This window comes from Mus pahari, chromosome 7 (genome assembly GCF_900095145.1).
Source record: "Mus pahari chromosome 7, PAHARI_EIJ_v1.1, whole genome shotgun sequence".
Classification (NCBI taxonomy): domain Eukaryota; kingdom Metazoa; phylum Chordata; class Mammalia; order Rodentia; family Muridae; genus Mus; species Mus pahari.
In genome coordinates this window covers 112,778,012-112,786,347 of record NC_034596.1, presented here as the reverse complement: position 1 = coordinate 112,786,347, position 8,336 = coordinate 112,778,012, and the positions used below count along the sequence as shown (strand labels likewise).

Sequence of the window (8,336 nt, the reverse complement as noted above, 5' to 3'; positions counted from 1 at the left end):
ATATATAAAAGTATTTATTAGTACAAGTGTACAAACTGGAAGTGCCTGAGACACCTCTAGAGGTAAATGCTAGTTGTGAATGGGCACAAGAACAAAGGAATGATTTGACTGGTCAGAATATGAAAATTTGCTTAATTTGGACTGCCTTATTGGGACAGTCTAACTATAGGGGCTGGAGAGATAGCTCAGTGACTAAACCTGCACTGCTCTTGCAAAGGACCAAAGTTTGATCCCCGGTACTGATGTCAGATGGCTCATAAATTCCTCCAAATCCAGCTCCAGACAACTGGGTATTTCTTGAATCCCAGGGCACCTGCACTCCTGTGCACATACCCACACATAGACATGTACATGTGCACATAATTAAGAATAATAAAATAAAATATTTACTTAAAAGAAGAATCTATTTAAATGCTGCATTGCTTCATATAGATGGTTGATCTTAAGTTCTCTTCTGCTTTCATAGAAACCTAGGGCACTGTAGCTACCTCAATCTAATGGTTCCCACTTAATTTTGAAAAGGTGATGACATTCTAGTAAATAGAGTGTGCTACTGTGGATAATAACTAGCCATTAATGACTTGTAATAAAAAGAGAAGCCAAAGATAAAAATTTCTGCCAAAAAGTATAGGGGAGAAAAGTGTGGTTTGGTTGGAAGATTTGTATGCCAAGTCTCTCATGAGGGGGCTAAGCAAAGAGTTCTGTGGGGATGTAACATGATCAGGAGTTTGAATTCTATCTTGACAAATACTATTATCTGTAATCTTATATATATATATATATATATATATATATATATATATATATCTTATATTTGTTATGTGTGTGTGTGTATTAATGATGCCAAATCTCTAATGTTCTTTTATTTTTTCAATAGCTTATTCTCAAACCTTGAGTCCCTTTCTCTTTTGACATGAATACATCTAAAATCTATAATTACATGTGAATCAAATTATTTAAATTATTTATACCATTTCCCTTCTTCAATGTAGAGTTCTTCATATATACTCTTCTAGTCACGGACTATGTGTTCATATTCATTTTTATAAATTTCTCTTTACTAACTGCATGTGCTTTCTACTGAATTCAAGGATCCATACTGGACTGTTGGAACTCTACAGGGAGCAACTCTAACTGGTTCCTAGAAATTCAGCAACCCTGGTGTTCATTCCACTATGTAACCTATTTTCCTTCAGTATTATCTGTCCCAAGTAATACATTTCTAACAGCAGATTACAATACAGTGCCATGTGGTGTTTTAGAAAATGACTCAATGGCTTTCCCTCTCTTCTTTGTTTGCGTTCCTTCTTTCTCCCTCCCTCACTTAAAGAGAATTCACATGCTATGTTGTGTATTGCCTTGTAGAGATACACATATGTTCTGATTTGCTTTCTGTTGCTGTGATAAAACACTAACCAAAAGCAACCTAGAGGAGAAAAGAGTTTATCTGTCTTACAATTCCAGGTCACTGTCTATTATAAAGGGAAATCTGCAAGAACTCAAACAAGATATTGAAGCAGTGATATCTTATTTCTGGCTCATGCTTAGTTAGCTGTCTTATGTGGCCTAGAACCACCTACCTGGGGATGGTACAGTCCACGACGTGCTGCTATATTTTATACCAATTAACGATTAAGACAATCCTGCACACATCCTGCTCAGAAGCAAATTTATCTAGATAATTCTCCAATTGAGACTTTCTTCTCAGATAACTCTAGACTGTGTCAAGTTGAAAATTAAAGCTAACCAGGATACCACACAGTAGGAAATACACTTTTGTTCTGTGAATAGCCACTCCTGGGGGAGTTTGTGAATACACCTGCCTACACCTACCTGAGAACTACTGCATCCTTGTTTCCTGTCTTACACATAAGAACCCCAGGCTTTCTGGTCTTGAGATTGCATTACTCCCATCCATGAGTGAGTACTTGGAATCTCAGCCTTGAAATAAGAGTTACACTCTCAGCCTTCTTGGCTGTGAGGGTCTCTGAATTGGGATTTACCATGTGGTGGTCTCTAGCCTGCAGAAGATCTGGCATGGAACTTTTCAGTGGCCAACTTCTCTAATAAATTCCCTCCTACACATCTATCTGCAGTTTTAAGTTGCAATGTTGTTCTAGATAACTCTGAGTACTACAGGTAAAATTGAAAGGCACAGATGATTAAAGTTTACTGGTCATGGTCAGAAAAAACATAACTGGTAGAACTGCTATTAATATCCATGTCTTCTAAAGTTTAAAACTAAAGAAAATTAAAAAGAAGGGAGTCAAGAATTGAATATCTTACAAAAGGGTCAAAGCTTTTCAAATGTAGTGCCAATATTAAGAATCAAGTTTTAACACAGAGAAAATTCTAATGAAGGGAGAATATGATGAGTTTCATGAAAAGAAAATTAACTTCATGAGCATGTCATATTCCAGCAGCTGTCTGTGTAGCACTGGTCAAAACAGTTCTACTTTCTCTTCATCTCCTGTTTCTGTTTGTCTACAATATGTTAATAAGAAGGGACAGAGAAATTTGAAACATTTTTCAATATGAGTTGGTTCTTTGAGTCCAGAGTTACCAAGTCTCAAAAGTAGAAGGATGTGGTGACTAACTAAAGCATTTCAATGAGTCATAACTAATGATACCCCTACCCATAGCAATGCATGAGCTGCATGGTCTGTTAAGATTGACCTCAGATTGCTAAGTACTCCATTACTACAAGTAGCACAGCAAACACAGTTCCTTGAGTATTTATTCACTTACTAAATTTCCAGCTACATAAACAGTCATTATCTGGAGTTTTTAAAAAATATTACACATTTAGGTATTGTACTCTACCTGTGCAATATATTCTCACTATAAAAAGTGGCTATAAATATTATAAATATATAATAAATATATAAATATCAAGAAAACTCATGTGAACTTATAAATATTTTGCAATAAGAAGTCAGAAGGATAGAAGGGTAAGTGGATAGATAACAAACATTACAGGACTTCTCTCTACCTAAAGGTTATTTTTCAGGGAATTCAGGGTAATTTGATTGTAGAGGCGGGGTGAGAGATATAGCTCAGCAGTAGAGCACTGGCCAAGTATTTAAGAGGTCTTGGATTTTATATCTTTCACAAAAAGGAAAAGAGGGGGGAAAGGGGAGACAGTGAGGGAGCAGAAACAAACAAAAACAGTAAATATCTATGTCTGTCAACCTCGAGTTATAGAATGATACTTATTAAAGTCAAAAGAAGAGCTTGTGTCTCTAGCTGCATATGTAGCAGAAGATGGCCTAGTCGGCCATCATTGAGAAGAGAGGCCTCTAGGTTTTGCAAACTTTATATGCCCCAGTACAGGGAAACTCCAGGGCCAAGTAGTGGGAGTGGGTGGGTAGGGAAGCAGGGCGTGGGGAGGGTATAAGGGACTTTTGGGATAGCATTTGAAATGTAAATAAAGAAAATATCTAATAAAAAAGAAAAAATTAATTTTTTATAAATAATTACTCATCATAGAGAAATGTCTGGAAATGGTGGAATGTGGATGGTCACTAAGTACTTTCTTATTCCTTGCAATTCTCCTGTACCCTGCCCAAGAATGATTGAGTCTTTCGGCCTTGCTCACTCTTTTGTCCAGCCTCCATCTTGGGTGTGTGCAGCTTCCACAGTCAGCTCCTCCACACATCACTACAGAGCCACAGAGTTTCCTTATACCACCTCTACTACTTCTTCACTCATTTATATAGAGGATCATTGTCTGAGACAGAAATAAGCAGCATGCATCTTGTTTTCATAAGCTCACCATGAAGCTTAACTGCACAGATCTTTGAACCTGAGGACTTTAGCATCCACATCTAGGCTGAGCTTTTACTCAAGGACTGAACAATCTCTGTAACAAGTGTTAAAATAATAATAAACTGAGTAAAAATGGTGGAAGACAGCAGCTGATGTCAAAGGAAGCCACCTGAAAGGCCTGAGTTAGAAGGAGCTATGGTCGATTTGCTGGTGAGTAAACAGTGACCCATCTCTGTTATTACAGGGCAAGGCAAATGGCAGGGTTGGGGGTAGAGTCAGTATATTAATAGCTGATATATCTCTCTACTAGCTATGTTAAAAGTTTTTATTCCATAAAATACATTTGTTATACATACTGCTGTGTACACACACACACACACACACACACACACACACACACACACACACACAGACACACACGTTACCTGATAGCATTTTCCTGAGGACTGAATCACCACTTACTTGAAAGCTTTCCTCTCTCCTGTATATTTGTCAGTGTCTATGATTTCAATGTGAACAGACATATGTACTATCAGAAGAAAAAAATTCAGAAAGTACATCATAAGTCTATTTACTTAAAACAAACTGAGAAAACATTTCAGTCCACTTATATGTTAAGACTGAGGAACGCAGAGGGCTCTTGGTACCCATAGATGGCAGCAAAGCGCAGTCATGTGCTGAGCACCTTCAAGTCCATCTTCTTCAGATGCATGTATTCTTCTCATTCTTTCCTTAATACTTTTCCAAATTCCAGTCATTTCTCTGATGAATTAGCTTCTCTGGGGAAACAATTTTAAAGAATTATAGATGAATGCTAGCAGGAGCAAGTAACAGGAATGCCAATGTTGTTCANAGATGTAAAGAAATGCTTTTTAATGTATAGCAGAGGTCAGCAAATGTTTTCAACAAAGGGTTAAATAGTAAAGAGTTTAGACTGCAAGGCCATAGGCCCTATGTGTAACTGCTTAATTATGCCCAATAGCATGACTGTAGCCACCAGCAACATGTGTAAGACTGTGTCAGGCATGATGGGGCATATAATTTTAGCACTCCAGAGGTAGGGGGAATCTCTGTAAGTTTGAGGCCAGCCTGGTTTATATAGCAAGTTCCAAGACAGCCATGGCTACAAATTGCGACCCTGTCTCAAAACCAAACAAGCAAAATAAAAAGTCTCATTCTGCTAAACAGGTATAAGTCAGGATTATCTGGCTTATATGGTCAGCTTGAGAATCTCTTAAGCAGAAAAACATCAGGAGAGATGGGTAAAGAGAACACTGTACTTGGGAGGAATATGAAGCCCCAGTAGCCTGTGATATCTATGACATAAAGACTAAAACCAATCAGCCTTCGTGCTCATCAGTTTTGAAATTTACCCACAGATGAATTCCAAACAAGAGAAAGTTTGGCCAGCCTGAAACTTCTGTTTACAGTCTAAAGTCTCTGCTTTCCATTTGTGAAGTTAAGAAATATGGTATTAACTATCCAGCTTTTAAACAACCTGATAAAATAAAGAAACAACTAAAATTGTCGCAATTTTTAAATGACTCGACTAAATATCAGAGTCTGTGTATGTCAGCAATGGCCTTCCTGGCTACTATCACAGCTCATCAAAACACTTTTCCTAGTGCAAAGAAGATGTACACATAAAAATTATATTTTAAAACAACATATTACATTTTTATATTTAGAATCTAATCTATTTGTATATTTATATATGCCATTTAAAACTTTAATATATACTGAGTTTTCTACTGTAAGTTGATGAAATATTATACTCTGTTTTTAATTATTAACAAGTAAAAATCTTTCCAAGGAATGCACATCATGGATGCTAATGCATTATTTGACAGTTTAGTCCTAATACACTTGAATTAGTTTTGATTATTTGTGTTTTTGGTGTAGCTTTCTCCCTTTGCTTGCATGTTATACACATAACATACTTTAAAATTTATTCTTTCAAACTTTTATAGCAAGACATCAAGGTTTTGGACATTGAATGCAAGCTGACCTCATTTATAGGTTGCTAATGAGCCTACTATATAGCTCTGGGTAAGATTAAGGACTTTCATAGAAATAGCTCTAAACAATCATTGTCCTATATTTTTTTTTCATTGAGTAAAGAAGCAATGCAACTTTGTACAAGTCTCATAGAGCAGATGTTATAGATTCTTACTGAATATCTTATACCTGCAGATGGCATTGCATTATTAGTAAGATGACCCTTCAAAAAAGGTGACTTTCTAATACAAATTTGAAAGTTGTTTGGATTACGATATTGTTGAAAAAGGACATCCCCTTCTTTGTTAAAAGGTGATCAACATATTTCTGGTCACAATATAACAACAATGTAAGAGCTCTCCTTGGTGTTCTCACACATACCATTCCCTTAGCACAATGAGAAAGAGAAAAACTGTAAGACAACTGCAATTGTCTCACTGGGTCTCCCTAGAGAAACTAATACTTGACTGGACACAGTGATTCTTGATGGAGTTGTTAGTGCTGAGTTATGTACGTTTTCATCTTTTCAGACTGAAATATTGTAGAGGTTTTATGATTATTGGTAAGAGCCCCAGCAGTGCCTCCTTCTTTGTATAGAGCAATCTGAGCAAGATTTCTTCTGTGATCTTTTTATATTTTTATTTGAAACAAAAGAAGGAAGATCTTCAATCTGCTAAGGAATTGAATCCAAAATTTCTTTCTCTAAGTGAAATAATCCAAACACAGAAATACAAATACCACATGATTTCACTTACATATGGAATCTAACATAGTCAAAATCTTAGAAGCAGAAACTTAGAATGAGTGTTGCCAAGGACTGAGGGGAAGGGTAAACAAAATAAACAAAATACATGAAACTTCAGTAAAACCTAAAAAAGCGACCGCAGCGGAACTCCTGTCCTGGTCTCTCGTTTCGCTCTCCTCTCCAGACAAGATGAGCTTCACCACCCGCTCCACCACCTTCTCTACCAACTACCGGTCCCTGGGCTCTGTGCGAACTCCCAGCCAGCGGGTCTGTCCTGCCAGCAGCGCAGCCAGCGTCTATGCAGGTGCTGGGGCCTCCGGGTCCCGGATATCCGTGTCCCGCTCCGTCTGGGGTGGCTCTGTGGGGTCCGCAGGCATGGTGGGAATGGGTGGAATCCAGACCGAGAAGGAGACCATGCAAGACCTGAATGACCACCTGCCCAGCTACCTAGACAAGGTGGAGAACCTGAAAACTGAGAACAGGAGACTGGAGAGCAAAATCTGAGAACATCTGGAGAGGAAGGGGCCCCAGGGCGTCAGAGACTGGGGCCACTACTTCAAGATCATCGAAGACCTGAGGGCTCAGATCTTTGCGAATTCTGTGGACAATGCCCTCATCGTCCTGCAGATCGACAATGCCCACCTTGCCGCTGATGACTTTAGAGTCAAGTATGAGACTGAACTGGCCATGCGCCAGTCTGTGGAGAGCGACATCCATGGACTCCGCAAGGTGGTAGATGACACCAATATCACAAGGCTGCACCTGGAGACAGAAATCGAGGTGCTCAAGGAGGAACTTCTGTTCGTGAAGAAGAATCATGAGGAGGAAGTCCAAGGTTTGGAAACCCGGATTGCCAGCTCTGGGTTGACTGTGAAAGTGGATCCCCCCAAATCTTAGGACCTCAGCAGGATCATGGCGGACATCCATGCCCAGTATGAAGCACTGGCTCAGAAGAACCGCGAGGAACTGGACAAGTACTGGTCTCAGCAGATTGAGGAGAGTACCATAGTTGTCACCACCAAGTCTGCCGAAATCAGGGACGCTGAGTCCACACTCTTGGAGTTGAGACGCATCCTCCAGACATTGGAGATTGACCTGGACTCCATGAAAAACCAGAACATCAACCTGGAGAACAGCCTTGGGATGTGGAGGCCCAATACAAGGCACAGGTGGAGCAGTTCAATGGGGTCCTTCTGTATCTGGAGTCAGAGCTGGCACAAACTCGGGCAGAGGGGCAGCGCCAGGCCCAGGTATATGAAGCCCTGTTGAACATCAAGGTGAAACTTGAGGCAGAGATTGCCACCTACTGCCACTTGCTGGAGGATGGAGAAGATTTCAGTCTCAACGATGCCCGGGACTCCATGCAAACTGTGCTGAAGACAACTACCCGTAAGATCGTGGATGGCAGACTGGTGTCCGAGACTAATGACACCAGCGTTCTGAGGCACCGAGACAGAGAAGGAGAGAACTGAGGGAGGGACCAATAAAAGTTGAGAGCTCAAAACAAATAAACAAACAAACAAACAAAAAACCTATAAAAGCTAGATACTTTGGAGCTCTGCGGTAGCTAATAGTGTCTACAGCTAACCACATTGCATATTGCATATTGCATACTTAAGGGCAGCCAAGTAAATTGATAAGATCTTTGGAAAGGTAGTCACATAATAATAACAGAGGCAATAAAAAATATTGAGGTATGATGGATATGTTTATAGCGTGGATAAAAGCACTAATTTTACAGGTGTATACTTGACCCCAAATACATGACATTACATAAAAGCAACCAAATATATATTAGGAAGACTATTATGGCAAGAGCATAAAA

General features: G+C 39.2%; 1 pseudogene; it reads left to right on the top strand.

Moving 5' to 3' along the window:
• Positions 1-6,696: 6,696 nt before the first annotated feature.
• On the top strand, positions 6,697-7,983 carry LOC110324141 (annotated as a pseudogene).
• The last annotated feature ends 353 nt before the right edge of the window (positions 7,984-8,336 follow it).